The sequence below is a fragment of the Macrobrachium nipponense genome, chromosome 46, assembly GCF_015104395.2.
Source record: "Macrobrachium nipponense isolate FS-2020 chromosome 46, ASM1510439v2, whole genome shotgun sequence".
In the NCBI taxonomy this organism is placed as follows: domain Eukaryota; kingdom Metazoa; phylum Arthropoda; class Malacostraca; order Decapoda; family Palaemonidae; genus Macrobrachium; species Macrobrachium nipponense.
This window is the reverse complement of record NC_061106.1, coordinates 34,443,751-34,464,071: the sequence shown is the minus strand read 5'-3', so window position 1 is coordinate 34,464,071 and position 20,321 is coordinate 34,443,751. Positions and strand designations below refer to the sequence as shown.

At 35.6% G+C, this 20,321-nt stretch overlaps 1 long non-coding RNA gene across 1 annotated transcript in view; it reads right to left on the bottom strand.

Moving 5' to 3' along the window:
* Positions 1-18,856: 18,856 nt before the first annotated feature.
* The window catches only part of LOC135214607 (uncharacterized), a 75,556-nt gene continuing 74,091 nt past the window's right edge, over positions 18,857-20,321 (bottom strand). Inside the window, exon 3 of the long non-coding RNA XR_010314437.1 lies at positions 18,857-19,011. This is a non-coding gene — a long non-coding RNA (uncharacterized LOC135214607). The remainder of the gene's footprint in view (positions 19,012-20,321) is intronic.

Here is a 20,321-nt window from a genome sequence, read left to right as displayed (position 1 = left end):
CACTTATATAACTGTCATTGTATCTATTGTGTTTCCATCTGTGGTTGGGTTACAACGATCCAGACATTTTTCTCTTGTGGATGTGTTTCGCACCGTGATAATACAGAACACCGTGAGTCTTATGGGTTTATTATGTCATTTAGTGAGAATGTTAAATTTGATATCATTTATGATGTCTTTCAAGGCATTGTTTTTGATACCTTCGTTACGTTTCGAAAATATCTCTTTGTGTTTTTCCCTCGCCGACCCTCATCCGTCTCACCACCCTATCTGCAACTTTCCCGTCTGAATTTTACGAAAGGTGTTCTTTCTCATCTTTTATTACTACGTATATCCTCTTGCTCCACCATTTCCTTCAGTCTCATTTTCGTTCTTTTCTATTCCACGTGATTTTTCGCTTCTTCCTTTTCCCCCGCCCTTCTCTCTCTCTCTCTCTCTCTCTTTTCCCCTTCTCCCGTGTTCTTCTTCCCTTGCTATTCATGCTTCCCCTCAGCATCCCCAGTTTCTGTTCAGAGTAACTAAATAGCTCGGAGGGATATCATTTTAATGTTATAGCGCTGGAGACCAAGGAGAGAGAGAGAGAGAGAGAGAGAGAGAGAGAGAGAGAGAGAGAGAGAGAGATATATACATAGGGTAAGTTCGAGCAAGGGAAGGGACGGTAAGAGGCAGGGTGATGGATAATGGACTGATTAGGAGAGAGAAAAAGGGACCAGGGAAGGAGGAAAAGGGGCAGAGATGGAAGAAAGGAATTAGGGTCAAAAGAGAACGAAAAAGGAGAGAGAGAGAGAGAGAGAGAGGAGAGAGAGAGAGAGAGAGAGAGAGAGACTGCAAGCAAACGAGAAGGTAAGGGATTGGATAACGAAACTTTTAAGAGGAAAGACATATTTACAGGAATGATTTATTACGATTAACCGGTTCCATACTAGCATTAACCATCTTTGCCTTAAGAATAAAAGGAACAGGGAAACAGAACAAGAGAGGAATTGGAGAAGAGAAAAACTGGAAATGATGTATAAATGTAAATTATATTATACATATGTGTGTATATATAGTACGTGTGTGTATGGATGAATGTATGTGTGTGTGTGTGTGAGGCATACAAAGAGACATTCCAACATTAATTCAATCTTATAAGTAAAAATACTGAATTTGAGAGAAACTCAGAAGTAACTGGACCCATTCGGTATCTGTTACAATCACTCCAGTCGTCATTAATTTTCTATTTCTCTGCTAAAATTCAATTTCGTTTAAAATTCTTTACATTCGTAAATAAGTGGATTGATGAAGACAAGTATGCTTGCATACATGTTGGAAAGCAGTGAATGAGTATGCACGAAAATATTATATATATTTTTTTTTTTGACTCATCAATCTTGTTCTTGTTTAAGGGGGCGGTTCCAAATGTGAGAACCTTCAGATTACATGTTTTTAGGGCTACGGATGAAGTTGCAAGCCTGAAGCTCCTTTCCTCCTCCTACTCTTGTCCCTGCACACACACACACACACACACACACACACACACACACACACACACACACACACAGAAAAATGAGACCCTTATGTCTTGACACTCAGGAGAATTCAATATGATGTATCGTGAGTTTGCATTATTTTCAGCCGTTCTGTTCCACGAAGACGAAACTTTTAAATATTTGCAGTTTGATGATGATGTTTAATCCAGAGAGGAGTGTGGGTTGATGAATAAAAGTAATATTAAGCCATTTAACTTATGGTCACACTGTGAGCGGTAATTGAAGATGGAGTCATTATTAGTAGTTTGACTTCATGTCATATACGTACTTGAGTCTATACTGAATTTATTGTTGTATATGAAAGAAATCTCAAATTCACAATGGCCCATACTTCCGATCCAAGAGTCGATTTTTGTATTGCTTTCGGTCACAGTGCAAATGCAGTTGCTGCGTAAGAAAAATCACTGCCATTGTTGTAAATGTCGACCTAATCATTATTTTATTCCCTTTCATGCGATGCAAGATGTTTTTTATTTCATTCTGCCGTCTCATGTTTCCTGTTACCTGTTTGATACGAAAAACCTGACACCTAGCGTGGCATGATGACTCCCAATTTAATTGGTTTTTCATTGCTTTTATATTGATGAGACTCATTTTTGTTCAAACTTTCTATATATATCTCGTACTCAGCTTCACCATTACTTTCTTCTACGTGATTATTTTCCGTCGTATTAAGCTAAATCAACCCCAGCATACAATTCAGATTTTTTTTCATTTACTTATTTATTTATTTATTTATTTTGGCATAAATCCTTCCAAAATCATTTATGATATTTGTGGCTGTCATGAAAAGTAGCCAGAGGTAAATCTACCACGGTTTGAAATTCGATGTCAGAAATTGATGCTGTCAACCTACTCCAAAAAGTCAAGAGTATGAATTCTGATTCCTTTCATATAATATCCAGGATTGAGTCGCAAGTTCTTGGCTCAGGATTCTAGCAGTCAAACACAGCTGAGGAAAAGAAAAGGTTGATACCCTGTAACTGAACCAAGCAAAGTCAAGTGATTTCGCGAATTATAATATCCTAACTTCAAGTAGCAAACACTCGAAGCTCATTTATACGTTTTTCTTTTATTTTACTTATTATTAAATGCTCTCTCCTTCGTTCTCTCTCGCCCAAGATGCTATAGAACTCCCGTCATTATTATTCATCTCACCCCGGTCATCAGGGCATTATTAGGCTGGGTAACAACGAACGTGCCAGTGGCTTTCATAGAGAGTGAGGCATTTTGTAATACTGTAGAGTATATCCCAGTTACGTGTGGATTCAGTCGTTTGCTATTCCATTTACACACATTATTATTATTATTATTATTATTATTATTATTATTATTATTATTATTATTATTATTATTATTATTATTATTATTATTACTATATTCAGCAGATGGACTCTATTCATATTGAACGAGCCTCGTACACCTATAATACACTGAAGCCTCCTCTTCAGCAGCAGGTTTATCCACCTCTCACCTAATGCCCCGTCGCCGCTGTCTCGCACGCACTTCTTGTGCTTTGTGAAGGTTATTAATCTTCTCTCGTTTTGCATTCAACGCCACTCCCTCAGCACAAACAAGGCCACGGGTACCATCACCATCAGTTAAGCGAAACGTAATCGAATTGAGAGGGTATTGAACGCCCCACCGGTCTTTGCTGAAACCCATTTTATTCCTCTTTACTGCACCTCCGTTCGTATTCTCTCTCTACCATCTTCCTTTCCATCCTCTCCTAACAATTGATGCATGGTGCAGCTGTGAGGTATTCTCTCTGTTCAACCTCTTCTGTTAATTTCCGTTTCAGTGCCCAATGACCTCATAGGCCCCAGTGCTTGACCTCTGGCGTAAATTCTGTATTCTGTTCTGAACGCCCCAACCACGGCACATCAAACTTTCCCTGCTTCTATTTTTCCAACTTATCATAATATTATCGTTACCAGTGCACCCATATTGTCAAAAGTGACGGTAATATAAGAGGGGCGAGATAACGAGTAACGAGTCCCGACCATGGGACCTTTTACGCCCCGTGACGAAGCTCGGACCAAGTTAGCTGTTTTCTAGTTACTCATATTATTATTATTATTATTATTATTATTATTATTATTATTATTATTATTATTATTGGGGCCAGGAGCCATTAGTGCTGGCCTTTGGTCTGAGATTGGAGCTCGTTGACTACTAATAGTTATAATTACTCTGAGGAAGAAGTGGATATATTTATAAACATTCTATTTTTATAGAAATTATTATTTTTTTTATTTTTACAAATATTATTATCGCTGTTGTTGGTCAGTTAACAATTCCCCTGATACTTACTCTGCCATGTGCATGTGATATTTCGATAGATCTTAATTTTTTTTATGTCAGTAATGCAGTCATCATCTGAACAAGAAAGAGAGAGAGAGAGAGGAGAGAGAGAGAGAGAGAGAGAGAGAGAGAGAGAGAGAATAAATCATGGAAGAGAACAGATCCTGAAACTATCCTTTGTCCTGTGTGAGTTGCTGTAAACAATAAAACAGTAAACTATGGAAAAAAAGTTGTTTCAAGATATTGAAAACTTATCCTTCGAAGCGGTGAAAATTGGCACTATCACAAAAAAGTGATTGTTATCGCCGTACAGACGATAAATAAAAGGAGCAGGGGAAAAAAGAGAGGGAGAGAAGGGGGTTTGATCGTAGAAATAGTGGAATGGTTGGCGTCTGGCGGGGCGGGGGGCAGGGGGGGGCTGGGGGGGCGGTGGGGGGGGGCAGGCGGTGTGGAGCTGAAGGTTTGCTGTTGAGGTTGTTTTGATGGCGCCGGTGGGAGGGAGCAAGTAGGCTCAGTGTCTAGTGCCGAATAATGGTAAGGGCGTGAGGAGCTTGTTTTGCACGACATCTTCTGGTTTCATTCGTTATGGAATGAAAAAAGGAGACATGGCATAGCAGATGAGAGGGAGAGAGAGAGAGAGAGGACAGTCCTCCAGACACACACACATACACACAGAGAGAGAGAGAGAGAGAGAGAGAGAGGACACTCCCCCACACCACACACACACACACAAAGGTACACTCCCCAGACAAAACACACACAGAGGACACTACCCCCAGACTCACACACACACACACACACACAGGAGAGAGAGAGAAGAGAGAGAGAGAGGGACACCAACCCCAGTGAGAGTCAGATTTCACGAAGGGACTGCTGGCCTGCCTAGGCTCCTCCCGTTGCTGCTGCGGCTGCTGCTGTTGTTGTTATGCTGCCAGTTCTTCCTGCTGTCATGTGCTGCTGCTGACTTTGTGTGTGTGTGTGTGTGTCTGTGTTTGCGTCTGTATTTATTTAAATATTCATGCAACGACGGTTCGATATTATATACATATATATAATATATATATATATATATATATATATAATAATATATATATAATATCATATAATATATAAATACAATAAAATATATATATATATATATATATATATATATATATATATATAATTATAATAATATAATATATATATATCCTTCGCTCAGATCGTCAGGGATGCTCACGGAAAGAAATGGAAATTATGTGTTAATTTTTCCTCTCATTATTACGTATAACTTGATGGGCAATTAATATACTACTTAAAAACCACACGCACGCACACCACGGGTGTTTATATATACATCTGTAATATAAATATATGTATATACATAAAGTGTTAATTATCTTTTATTTAGCTAATGTTCTAGGATGTTGTTGATAGTCTCATGCTTATTGTCTTCTCTGATACGACTACGGGAGACAGCTATCAATTAATTCATGCATTTTTAAAACGGGTAGGCCTGCAGTCAAATAAAAAAAAAAATCTGGCAATACTCACCGGCGTAGATGGAAAAAGTGCACTCGTTGTCCTTTTAAAGTAATATAACCAGCGAGTGTAGGAGGACTGTTGAAATGATTGCCCAATGATTTTTAACCAGTTTCCATGTTATCGCTGCGTCCTTACTAGAATCGAACCTTGGTTTTCTTGCTGTTGACTGCGAAATCCATGCACACACACACAACATCTATATATATATATATATATATATATATATATATATATATATATATATGAGTGACAGTTCTAGAGACTATCAGAATCCATCTTGCAAGAAAGAGTTACACTTTAGTTAAAGAAATATTTAATTCTTGACCAAGGGCCATTATTTAATAATTAAAACAAGCTTGTTTATCCACACACACACACACACACACACACACACACACACACACACACATATATATATATATATATATATATATATATATACTACACACACACACACACATACAGGCTTTCAAGGAATATGGTGTTCATTAGGAAGAAATATTAGGAGTTAAAGGGTTACATCAGAAAGAAGAGTCTATCACTTATTAAAAAAAGAAAAAGGGAAATAAATAAATAGATAGAAATTTATGAAAGATGAATTAAAATGTATTATGGAGCCCATTAGTGGCGGTGTGGTGACCCCATCAGGTATTATCCTTCCGGGTCATGACTTTTTTCTTTTCATAATGAATTTGGCAGCCCCATGCAAGTATACACACCCTGGCCCTTTGGGAGTTACCACCAATATGTATGTAAGTATTTATAAGTCACGTTCCCCTATTATGTTCTACATGGTTTACAGCAACTACAGTGAGATTTAATATCAGTGGTGCGATTGAGTGACAGTTGTAGAGACTAGCAGAATTCATCTTGCAAGGAAAGAATTAAACGTTAGTTCAAGAAATTTTTAATTCTTGAGCCAAGAGCACATCCTGAAGAGCACGAGTTATAAATCCTTTTATACATATTGATGGTATAGCTTGCAAAGGACCAGGGTGTGCATATTTGCATAGGGCTGCCAGACTCATTAAAAAAAGAAAAAAAAACCATGACCCGGAAGTATAATACCTAATGGGGTCACCACACCACCACTAATGAGTTTCATAATCCATTTGAATTCATCTTTAATATACTTTTCTCTATTAATTTATTTTTTCTTTTTTAATTAGTGAGATCCCTTTTCTCTGTATTTCACTTTACTTCTTTTTACTTCTTCCTAATGAACACCATTTTCTTTGGAAGCTTGAATTTCAGGTCAATGTCCACTGTGGTCGCTTGTTCCATATGAATTGGTGACATCTTCTGAATAGTAATAATAATAATAATAATAATAATAATAAATAAAATAAAGAAAAAAATAATAATAATAATAATTAAAATTTTCAATCCTTATTAACTGATGGCTTATTTACAGACGGTCAATTTTTTAATTAAGAAATAATATTGGAAAGCAGAACAGGTTTGAAAGCCAATAAAGATGTGAGATTAAATGATAAGACTACAGTGGAACATGAAAACTAATGAACAAAAATGTTCAAAGGAAAGAACACTGAAATGAAAAGGAATAATGGAATGAAAAGAACGTCGAAATTGAGTACGAGAGATCGAAACGTGGCTAAAGGCTGATAAATGGAAGGCGCGGCAGAGAGAAAAAATGGATAACTAAATGAAAAAAGGAAAGTCGAGAGAAATGAAAATAGAGAGATCTGAGGCCCAGTTGGATTGGTCGGCATATACAGCGAAAGCAACTGAATATTGATGCAGCTTACGTACCTGTGAGCACGCGTCAGTGTACATTTTTTCTTTTTTTCTTTTTCATTTTTTAGAGTTTCTTTCAAAAATTGAAAAATGTCAAAAGGGTAGAATCATTCTTGATTATGCTCTCTCTCTCTCTCTCTCTCTCTCTCTCTCTCTCTCTCTCTCTCTCTCTCTCTCTCTCTCTCTCGTGAGAAACAGCTCACCTGGCACTGAGGTGTAAAAACAGGCTTGGCCTATGGAAGTGGCTTCCTGTATAATAACCATCCATTGCACATGATTCCGAAAATTACTGACTACTACATTTAGTCGATGATTTGTTATTTAAAACTGCACTTATATAACATGGTCGCAGTGGGTGTTTGTGGTGGGGGTTATTGCAGGAACAGGCTAATGCTTGGGCAATCCCTCTCGCTACGTGCGTGCTACACTGTGATGGGATTTGGTTATCCTCTGTTCTGTTAAGTCGGGCGGTATTGTATTTTTCTCATTCAGTGTTTAATGTTTTTCGTCCTTCCGTTTTGCCTCTCTGCGAACAGCTGCGTTTAAAAAAGTAGAATTGGGAAGTAGAGATATTTAGAATGGAAATGTGGATAAATGAAGCGCAAAGTTTCCAGATATTACCAGATAAATAGACACTGACCTGTTCTTGAGACAGGACAAAAAGGTTTGGCAGATATGTAAGTGAGGTACAAGATCCTTTCGAATATGAATCATGTTGACATTAGACTACATTTGTGGTTGCTTGTATTTTTTATTAATACTTTCATGGACTTTGTATTTATATCATTCGGCAAGAACGAGAATAATTACATCTAGAATTGCAGCCAGCTCATTGTCGTATGGACACTTGTATATAAAAGCATGCATCACACAGCGTATAGCAGCCGATCCAGCTAATACGCTCTGCTCGCTGAATATGGGATGTTCGGCAAATGATTGAGGTGCCTTCTGGGAACTGCAAATAATACCCAGTCTTGTAACATTTCATTGCCTTCGTCGTATTCTTTCCTCGGTCAGTGCAAGGTACGAGATCATTCTTTCTTTCGTTCAGCTGATAGATAATATCTCTGTGAACATGATTAAAGCTGAAGTTGCCTAAAGCCTCGGCCACCGTTTGAACCGGAGAGAGAGAGAGAGAGAGAGAGAGAGAGAGAGAGAGAGAGAGAGAGAGAGAGAGAGAGAGATACTGCGTAAGGAACAAGTCTGTTTAAAATATATTCTATGAATACTTATTTAATATATACTTGAGTTAACGAGTAAAAAAAAAGAGTGTTTGTGTACTTGCGCGCGCGCTCAGTGCTTATATAGATATAATCATTACTGCCTGATCATTATTATCATTCAGAAGATGAACCCTATTCATATGGAACAAGCCGACCAAAGGGGCCACTGACTTGAAATTCAAGCTTCCAAAGAATATTAATGTGTTCATTCGAAAGAAGTAACAGAAGGTAATGGGAAATACAGAAAGAGAAGATCAGTTATTAGAAAAGAAAAAAAAAAATTGACAAGTGAATAAATCAATAGATAAAAACGTAAGGAGAATTGTGCATTGGAGGGTCTGGGATGTTAAGAAGTAATTATATATTGGTTACATTTTGGATACCAACCTTTTATATGATAAGTCTGTGAGTGACATACTGTTTGAGGCGTATTCATTTTATCATACTAGTGTGTATGTTCAGGAGTCATTCATGAAAAATCTCATGACAGGCTCACGGCTCCACCGCTGTGCCACATTCACGGCCTTCGGGCTCCCGTCTTAATCGACGTATTGAGAACTTTGCAGAAAATTCCAGGAGAGACTTACGTCATGACGGCGACGTACGAATGCATCCCAGTCGATGGCCCGGCTCTCCCAATATCAGCTTGTGAAAATGTTGCTAAATTTTGTTTCTCGGTTTGCTCCGCTGTACTTGCAGCTTATCGGAGAAACATCCATTAAGTTAGTGCGATCTAATTCCCTGGAGAAATATTTTGACTATTTTATAAAATGTAAGTAGTAGAATGTTGTGGTCAAATATTTCAGATTGCGCTGCGTCTGTCCTTCCGTGTTGCAATTGCTCCTCTTCCCTGTACTTTCACTTGATCTTGGGTCATAGTCGTCTGTTATTTTACTTTGCAAAACCGTAATATTTATCAGAATCAGAGCCCTCAATGTTATACTTAATCTCATCGTTGATGGAAAATAAATACTTTTCCATTTTTTTAAGCTCAATACAAGCCTTAGAATAAGCTTTATTCCATGTTTGACCCTACCTTGAGTTCTGCAGTATCCATTTCGTTGTTATCACGACTCAGAAACGGCAGGTCATTGAAGTCAGACTTACAGTCTCTGGTTCAGTATCTTGAACAGTAAGTATACATGTAAAGTGTAAGCTATGTATCCCTGCATTTGATCTAGAAGCCTTTTCCCCTTGGATGCGTGTCTCGAGGATGTACTACCCTTCTTGTTTTCTCTAGACGTATTTGAGACAAGGTTGCTAATCCCATGCTCCTTCATGTACTAGACCTTAGCCAGCGCTACTTAACATCATTCATTGTACGACCAGCCGTAGGATAACTTCGTCCCGTAAGGTAACTAATATGTAATACAAACGCATCCAGGCTATTGAGTAATGGTAACATCATTAACATACGAACTGTATAGACACTCGTTTTTTATTGACACTGAATAGCAGACTGGTGTGTTTATATCCAAGAAATATTTCCGTGAATTACGCACGTTTAAGACCACGTTTTCCTCAGTGGTTCCCAACTCACAGCTGTGGTTAATTTACAAGTTTGTAGTTTTTCCTGCGTTGCGCTCGGTACTGTTGGGTGCGATATATTTAGCCGGATCCACATCAATATTTTTGTAAGATACGCGATATCCATATTGAGTAAGGTAAGCATGTTGCAGTGAAAATTACCAAATTTTGGCGTATGAATTATATGTATATTTACGTATCTGAAAATGCTTAGTGCTCCTTCCTCTTTCACTATTTTCTTTAGTTGACATGCGTTCTTCATAATGCTTTTCGAAATAGAATCGTAATTGGGAATTATCTGGAGACTTTCCAGATTATTATTATTATTATTATTATTATTATTATTATTATTATTATTATTATTATTATTATTATTATTTCTTCAATCACAGTAACACCATTAGTGAAAAGAAGAATATCCTGTAGATGTTACAATGACATTCGTAAGATTAGAAGTGGTCAGAAATTGAAAAACTTGCATAAACCTTAAGACAACAATTTAAGGCCGCAATCTTCAGCCTAGTTATATGTGTTGTCGATATTATTATTATTATTATTGTTGTTATTATTATTACCGATATTTGACGTGTATGAGCAACCTGCTAATAATGAAAAAATCATTATTACTACAGATATTTGACGTTTCTAGGAAAATGTTATGTCATATATATATATATATATATATATATATATATATATATATATATATATATATATATATATATATATATATATCGTCTGTTCCTTCTCATTCCACATCAGCAGGTGATCCATTTAATTTTGGACGCTTTCCGTCGGTGGGTAATTCCACTAAGGCTGGGCCAATCCAAGGTGCTAATTGGTATTAGCATAAGATTTCATTCTTTCAAGTATTTCTATTCTCGTCCTTCGTCTGGAAAAACGCTGCTTTCATTGGCATATTTATCATCATAGGAACCCTGATGCTTGCACTTGAAAAACTGATCCCGTTTTATGTATTTCTGTACCTTACATGTAGTACTCAGAAGAAGGAAGAAAAGGTGATTCGGGAATCTCTCTCTCTCTCTCTCTCTCTCTCTCTCTCTCTCTCTCTCTCTCTCTCTCTCTCTCTCTCTCTCTCTCCAAGTATGAGGATATATTCATTCATTCTTCCGATTATTATTCAAATGATATGTAACTTGGTCCCTTATGTGTCCTCTGCTGACGAAGTCGGGGACCATAGCTTTCCCTACTATTGTCCGTCTGTCTATCTGTATGTCTGTCCGTCCGTCAGTGTTTCTTCCGCGCTTACCTTGTCTTCGGTCGTCCTGGTACTTGGTTCAAAGTATACATGACAGAAAGGGAAATTATTTTGTACACATTAAGGAAGATCGTCTGTAGTTTGTAGGTGTACACACACCTATATATATATATATATATATATATATATATATATATATATAGATATATATATATATATATATATATATCTATATTTTATTCGAGCTACAAATCTCCTTTAATATCAAATTCGCTCTAAACCTTTTGGAATTGATGTGATAATTATTCACACACACACACACACACACCACATTATATATATATATAATATATATATATATATATATATATATATATATATATATATATATATATATATAGGTTTATAAAGGGTGGGTGTTATGGTTCAGAATCACGTAAATATCGTACACAACTTTAGCCTTGGTCAGAGTATTGAACTATAAGAGATAAATACTCCATATCTGGCATATACTACTTGCGAAGTGGCTTGCGACCTTGACCTTGACCTTGACCGCGAGCTGTCTACTGAAGTAAGCTGTCACCGAGGGCATTCTTGAATCACTTAGCACATTTTATCGGGAGAAAATCACAGGAGTTATTCAGTTGTTACCGAGAGGAAATTGCAGGAGTTGATTATATTTGAAAATTGTTGGAATCAAGTAATTTTTTAAAAATTGTTGGAGTTAATTAATTTTGAAAATTAGGAAGGTTAACTATTTATAAAAATTGCAGAAATTGTATTTTTGAAAATTGTTGCAGTTAATTCTTTTGAAAATGGCTGTAGTTAATTATTTCTGAAAGTTGTAGGAGTTATATGATTGGTGTCTATTAATTTTTAAAATGGTTGGAGTTGATTTGTATGGGAATGTTTCTTCGGCTTTCGTTAGTCGCTATGTCCAGAGTTGGTTTGGGACATGTTTTGCTTAGGTTGTGTATTCTCAAATTGGTGGCTGAAGTAGCAATGAGTAAATATTTCCGTATTTATTCCTTTGTGTCTTGTCTTTGTGCTCATGGAATTTTCGGATGGTCTGAAATGATTTCTTGATACTTGTGACAGAATTAGACTTGATATTTTCGTCCCATAGTGTGACGGACTGGCGTGAGCCACTTTTTATATTATTCAGAGCTTCTAATTAGCTCATCTGTGGAAATTTTGTTGGCAAATGTGACAACGCAAACAGCTGAAATTTTGATATGTTATAGAGTATCAAAAACTGAGACCGGCTGGAGAACTAAAAATTTTTAAAAATTGGGATACGCCAGTTTGTCAAAACAGGGACGATTTATGGATTTAAACGTTTATTTAGAAGATTTTTATGCTATGAGACTGTTTGGTTGCCTCAAGGACCCATTTTAGTTAATTATTTTGTGAGTAAAAAAATTTTTTTTTTTTCCTCTTGTTTTATGGAAATTCATTTACCACTCGTGAAGAAAAACAGATGACGAACAGATGCCAAGGTCTAATTGAAATATCTTTGATATAGACTTTGCTGCAATACATTAGTTCACACAACAGAAGACTTAAAGATTGAGGCAAGGGTCACTGTTTCTATGTTCATCTCAGCAAAGTTTTATTTTTTGTTTTTTTTTTATTTATTTATATAGTATATATATATTTTTACGTTATTGCAATCCGCTTACATCTGAATATGTTTTCACGCTACTGTGTTTACAAGTTGGCTCTTGTCAAAGGAATTTTATTGTTCTTAGTAGAATTTGGTTTCTTCTCGCAGGTAAATCTCAGGTTCAGCTGCATGTAGCCCAAAGCTGTTCTCTTCATTCTTTTCCATGTCCTTTCGGTATGACTCTAATAAAGAAGAGATTTACATCGTTCGTTTACTCATTGAGAACCAGGGCGACGGAGATTAATTTTTACTTACACGAAAATATCGTGAAAAATTTGATCACATGCTATTTCATAAGAAGCTCTACAAACTCTCAAAGTTAATGTAAGTCGTTTAAAACTACTTTATTAGGAAACACAGAATAAAGAGAGATATGATTTATTGCTATTACGGCCTAATTTCTAATGCAAGAAAGTGTTCAGATATATGGATCATTTGTCCAAGGGCTGCAATTTCGTCTTTAACCCTTACGGTTTAGGATGGCTACAAAATGCTTATATACTCCAGCAAGATCATTCTTAAGCCCTCCAACCCTCTCTCTACATTCAGATTCGTAGCTGCTTGTCTCAAGTTATTGTAGTTATGGATATCAGGAAAAATTAATATGATTTAGGAACACTTTGGCCCAAAGCTCTTGTGAATTGAATGAACAAGTTGACGTTTGACCTCTTATGACTGCTACTCTGAAAAGACTTTGATTTCACTGCCTGTGTTAATCACTGCGCTCAGTAAACGTTACCGCTAACGTTCTACTCTGGCTCGGTTCACATAAGCAAGAGTGCTCGAGAACACGTCTATTTGGGAGGCGAACTCCAAAAGGTTTACCGTGAACTCATCCAGTTTCATCATAAATGATTAGTATTATATTACTGAAGGCTGTCATGAGACGTCAGTCTTTGAAATCTTTCGATTTCAGTTCCGAATTTTTCGGTCGAATGAATTTCAAACGATCCATATTACTTGTGTCTCTCAGAATCTCTGTCACCGTTTGCTTCCCAGCAGAGCTATCGTCACGGTATTTGATGTTGTAATGACATTTGATTGCTTAAAGCACACACACACACACACACACACACACACACACACACACAGATCGCTTAAAATTTGGTATATTCGATCGACTCCAATTCAGTGGCAGCATTCTTTGAAAACCAATTATTCCCAGGTTATTTCCACGGAAGGCCAAAATATTTCTTTTTCAAGTGGCTTGTAATTTAATCCTGAAACGAAAAACGTGACAAACGGCGGTGGTCATTAATTAATCATTATGCTTTCATGTGAAAATGGTTCAAGTAATTGCCCTCAATAAAGGTAATTGAAATTGTATGCAAGTTGTTATTGGGGGGAGGGAATCCGTAAGATTTTCGTATAAACCGTGATGCAAAGTATGTTGCGTTTATCCTTTTTGTTTCCATTTCTCACGTCATCCTTGCAGTTTTGATTCCTTTGGATGCATATTATTATTATTATTCTTGTTTGAGTGGGTGTCACCTTAGAAGGAGTCGGATATTGATTGTCCCTATTCTCTTTTCTGGTGGGACTCCATTATTTTTCACTAATAAAGATCGTCTAGCCATTGGGGCAGCTACAATTTTATTTGGAATAATATTTTACTTTCTGGTTACGAATTGTGACGGTATAAAAATAAGGGAGAGGGTTAAAATGAAAGGGCTGCGACAGGAAGAGATGATTGGGGAAAGTGATGTATTCCCTCCCGCGAAGGCGCGCGCGCATATCCACACACACACACACACACATGCACATGCACATGCACTGAGACTGTGATAAATGATGAGTTTGCCATAACAGGTTTGTGTCTGGGCAGCTCTTCTTTTAATTGATGGAATATTTGCACTTGATTACTGGTGACAAAATAGGAAAGGGACAAATTGACTGAAGAATGCTTTCGATCTTACCTGCGGCGTCGGTTTTATGTATACTCAGCTTCCTGTAGTATAACTGTTTACGCGACAGATTATATTTTTCACTGAGATAGAAACTTTTGTGAGCTTATCGTTTCAGAAGTATAGTTTAGGATTATATTGATAAATGGCGGTTACTATTTATTGTTATTCACTAAATGATATGTAATTGATTTATCCTATAAAGTGTTCCAGACGCCGTGTCTGTAAATAAAACCCAATTTGAAAAATATGCTGAATATTGTTATTTCTCCATTTGTGTTTTAACAAGAAGCATAATTCAGAGGTAGTCGCTCTTTTGTTTGAACGGGGTGATGAGAAAAAAAGCTTTCTTTTAGTTGACTTGGTCTTTACCATGAATTTCAAATTACACGGTGATTATTATCTTGTCGAGTGGTGATCTGGTTTTATAATTCTAGTCGGAATAAGTTTTGAATATTTCTTGGAAACTTGCCTTGCACTATAAAGAACAAGGCGTGATCCGACCTCCAGCATATTCGAGACACGTGCAAGGTTTCCCCCACCCCCCAGTAAAATTGTAAACATATTTCTAGCTGTTAAAGTAAATTAAAACGTGCTAAAATCTACGGTCAAATAGAGCCTGTTTCACCACCAAAAATTAAAATAAATATGCTATATTTATTAGAAATAATTTTTCTTTATTGTTTAACACGCACATTATTTATTTTTACATTTTCATTCTAATAAATAAATCATAAATGTCCTATCCTAAAATTCCTGTATCTTCAATCAACGGAAAACACCTTTTTCAGACCCTTTCAGGCTCCTCCATAGGCCTTTCCCAACACTTTTTCGTTTTCCATATCCTATTATAAAATGAAATGCTATGATTTCCTTTTTTCTTCTTCTTTTTTTCCTTTTATAATATTCATTTCTCTGCCGTTTCTTCTTTGGGGACGCCATAGAGAGATGAGACTATTCCTTTGACCCGTAACTCCCGTTAAGTGATGAGGTTGCACGCTTCAAGTAATTATCCCCTTCTTACGCTGCATAGGAATCAGCAACCCGCAACATTGTCTGCAAGCCTTCTTTCAAAGTCTGCCGCGCTTTCGACCAGGATATAGTTTTTTATCTTTTCTTTTCTCTAGCATGATGCAAACGCGATCGGTAACTTTGTTTTCATTTATTGTATTTCTTGTATGCCTTAATGGTATTTATTCCCTACTTAAAATATAGTCAAATTAATCCGCTCTTAGTTACCGATATAACGAACATCGGTTGTGGTGAACCTTAACTACTAAGAAGAATCTGAACCCTGATAAGGAAAAAGGAAAGTTGCCAGTGACGTGATGTCTTGAGAAATAACCAACTATTGTTTTTTTTTTCGACATCGCTTCTGTAACCCCAAAGATATTAAGAGTTCTTTTTTAACTTCCACTAGTAACAGAGACCACTATACAATATGATGTTACAGAAGGAGTCTAGTGAATAAATGAGCACAAATGTTCCGCAAGGCCAAGTGTTGGGACCCTTTTATTTAACAATTTCATTAATGACGCCGTTGACATTAGCTCTACATGCAAGATGACTGAGCAGTTTTTCTTGCTGCTTTGACAATGAACTGACGCTATGGGAAAGAAGGAGATGTTTCTGAATTTTCTCTGGGATTAGGAAAAACATTGAAGACTTTTTAATGCCGTTAAATAAAGCTAATGTATTATCATTAGGCATGACACTTGTTTACCAGTTAGATCTAGCATGAGAGAATTACTTTAATCAATCATTTAAGACAGACATGTTTTATAATACGACAGAATAGCCTATATTTCGTTCTTTTAAGAACATATTAACACTAAATAGATATTAAATACATAGACCCATTCAGTTCACCTTATAGCAAAGAGAACGTGTAAAAAGGCAACATTACCTATTTTGAGAGTATCTGTCACCACTGATAGAAAATTCATTTTACTTTTAGGAGCTTACTAAATATTTAACAACTTTCCAGTGGTTATTCTGAAAATTTAAAGTTAGCTTATTGCTCATTTTATCGGCCTTTGCAATAACTCCTTCTGAAAGATCGGTGTATTCATGTACTACGATCATATTAATGTATTTTTTAGGTGATGTCTTCTTGGTTAACCATTGTTGCAAATGCGCCACTCTTCAAGATTTGTGTCTTAGAAGCCTGATTCGTTCAGTGTCATTAGAAGTAAGTGAGAAGTTTGTGTCCTTTAATATAAAGTTTTAAGACAAAATATTTTTAAACAGTTTTTTTTTTATTAACAATTTTGAATCTATATGGCAATGGTTGGTTCCCACATTTGTCAAGGGCAGGATTAACTGTTAAAAGTTTGTTATTATTTTTGTAATTATTATTATTATTATTATTATTATTATTATTATTATTATTATTATTATTATTATTATTATTATTATTGATCCTCTTGGGAAAATATGTAACGTATTGTTATCATTATTAGGTTTAAACTGTTTTATTATTTTTAGTATTATCCTCTTGAAAAAATAGGTAATATATTACTACCATATTAGGTTTTGCCTTTTTCAATAGTATCATTATTATTATTGTAGGGAAAGCAATAGGAGCAGTGACTCAACAGTAGCTTAAAGAAGAAAGTCTGTCAAAGTGAGAAGAATAAGGAACGATAAACTTCTTAAAAAGTGATCATTGCTTTTTCGAATCTTTGCAAATCGAGTTCCAGCGTTTCCACAGCTGTGATTTACACAGGCGTTAATGTCAAGATTAAAGAGTCAGCATTTTGTATCTTGCATTGATACTAACGTTATTAATTTTTTTTCTAAATCGTCAAGTGCTGAAATTCCTTGTAATATGGTCAACTTGAGTATATCACCACTCAAGAGGAAATATCATATAATCACATTTTCGCTTTATTGCATGCTCTTCGCGAAAGATTCAGTCTTGTTTCAACGTAGCTATAAAGTTGAGATGATATTTTGTTAGTTTGTGCTTCTCCTGACGGTTTTTCAGAGACGTTAGTATTGCCAACTTCAGAGACATTAATTGTATTCAGTCCGTACTCTCATAGAGATGCTATATCTGAATCAATGAACGTGCGCACTCTTATATTGTTGTAAACAAGTTCTTGCACATTTGTACATACTTGTATAGGAAAGAGCATGCACTGTATGATTATTTGCTTGTAATCATTCTTATTCTCCTAAAAACAGACGTCTAATCAATTGATATTTAGTTGTATAATGATGTGCACGTATATTCTTTTTTCAAAGAAAATGCCTTTTGCAATTTATGTAAGCTTTTGATTACACAGTATGTTGTTTATTGCCTCCAGTCTTGACCTTTGTTTTGCGTCAAAATATGCATCACTAAACCAACCCTGCGTCTCGCAAAAGTCAATGTTTTATCATAGAAACGTACATGAAATTTACGAGCATGTTGGACTATGTAGTTATTGCAAGACAGACTACAATCAGCATCGCAGCGTTACGAAATTATCAATTCCTTATGAGGCGTATTGTATGTACGTACGGAAACGTATACATAAATATTTAGAGGAAACAAAACAGTGAAAATACAAGAACACGAAGTATTTTATTTTTGTTAATGAGCGTTTATTCAAGAAGGGTCTCTTACTTTTTTCGAGTCGCAGAGAAGACGGCGGTGGGGAGAAACTGCCGCTGAATTCTCTTGGTGTTAAGGATCTCAAAAACAAAAGAAATATAATGACACGCACATTTTTAGGCACCGCGGAAGTCGACCATTTGGTTAGGATCGTAACTGTTATAAGGCATAAGGTTTATTTGATTTTTTTGGTAATATAGAGACGTGAAGTTTAGGTTGCATTGAGCTATAATAAATTGTCACTGCATCAGACTTCTTAAGTAGCTTATCATACTTGCATATGAGGTTCCGAAAATATTTAACTGTAGAAGTGTAAATGTTAGGTAGATAGATGGATGAAATAGAAATGATATTTGTTATGTGCTGACATTAATACCTGCATCAGTGTTCGTATCGAACTTAAATAAAATTAGACATCAACTTCATTTCTGTTGCTAATGATTTTGCTTAATAATAAGAACTGCTTCTGAGTATTCCTTACGGGAACGCTTCCGTCAAGTAGGATCTTTTTATTTTTATTTATTTATTTATTTTTTATTTATTTATTTATTTTTATTTATTTTTTATTTTTTTTTTTTGCCTCTCGAGGCCTTGATCATCCGGGATTGTTAGATCTGGTCACAATTATCATCACCATAATTCGCCTTCTCGGGATCTCGCTGTCCTTTGCTTCAGACTCTTGTTGCATAGATAATGGTGATGCATTAGTGATGTTTTCATGAGCTGGAGACGCTGAGCGGAACGTTTGCAGTCCTAAAAAATAAAGAAACGAAAACAAATGATAAAAAAAAACAAAGCAACGAATAAAGATTAGATAATAAAGAAGCTAATAGAAATTAAAGAATAAGAACTTGAATAAAACTATTAACGAATAGAGAAACGAATAAAAGAAAATAAAGAAACGAACAAAAATTAAATAATAAACTAATAAAAATTTTAAAAAATAAGAGCATGAATAAAACTAACAAATAAAGAAACGAATAAAAATTTCAAAGAAGGAATGAATCGAAATAAAAAAAAATCAAGAAACAAATAAAAATTAAAAAATAAAACATAAAGAAACCAATAAGAATTTAAGATCAAGAAACAAATAAAAATATAGAACCGTATCGAAATAAGATAATGAAGAAAGGAATAAAGATAAAAAGATAAAGAAAGGAAATATGCAGAATGTCATGGAACGAGGTCTTGGAGGAGGATACATTATTATCACTTTGCCGCCATTATTGTGTGTCTTGCTCGTCTGTGTGTTGTTTTTAGACTTTATTGCAATTTATGATATTATTTTGTCTGCGACTGTGAGGTTCCCTAATTTGATTTCGTTTAGTAGAAGCCGTTTTTATGTAAACAAGCAAACAGACAACAGAAATGAGCTCAGGCGTATTTGGCTGGTTCTGTTTGTTTTGTCTAGCTTGTAGGGATTTGCTTGCCATTCTCTTTATCATGGCGGCTGGATTTTTCCACGATCGTATCTGCACAGGGGAAAAAAAATGCGACGGTCCGAAATTCATTTCTTTCTAATGTAAGTAAGTGCCCCTCGTTTTCGTCCGTTCAAATTTAAGGATCGCGACAGGGACTTTCTTTCTTGGAATCTATCTATATTACTGATATTTGTTAATATTTGTATAAAGAATCTATAGTATTACTGATATTTATTTATATTAGTATAACTTTGCGTCGCAAAAAATAAACCGTACGAAAATGCACGTGCTTAGTCCAGCTATCTTTTTTTACATCAAGTTATCTAGTAAAGATTATCGCTATGTTTCATGCAAAACAAAAGCAAATAAAAAATAGTGATGACCAGCAACGAATAAGAAAACACAATTGGTTCTTGGTATTGAGATAGAAAATTTCAACGGTTTTCTTCAAGTTTATCTATAAGGCATTAATTGCAGTTTCACAACAGTTCAATTCTGCTTTCATATTTAGTATTTCGTATTACCATTACTTCTTTTGATTGAACGCCACAATATTCTCCGGAAGCTTGAATCTCAAGTTAATGGCCCTTTTGGGATTGTTCCATACGAATACGGGTCATCTTCTGAATATACTAATAATAA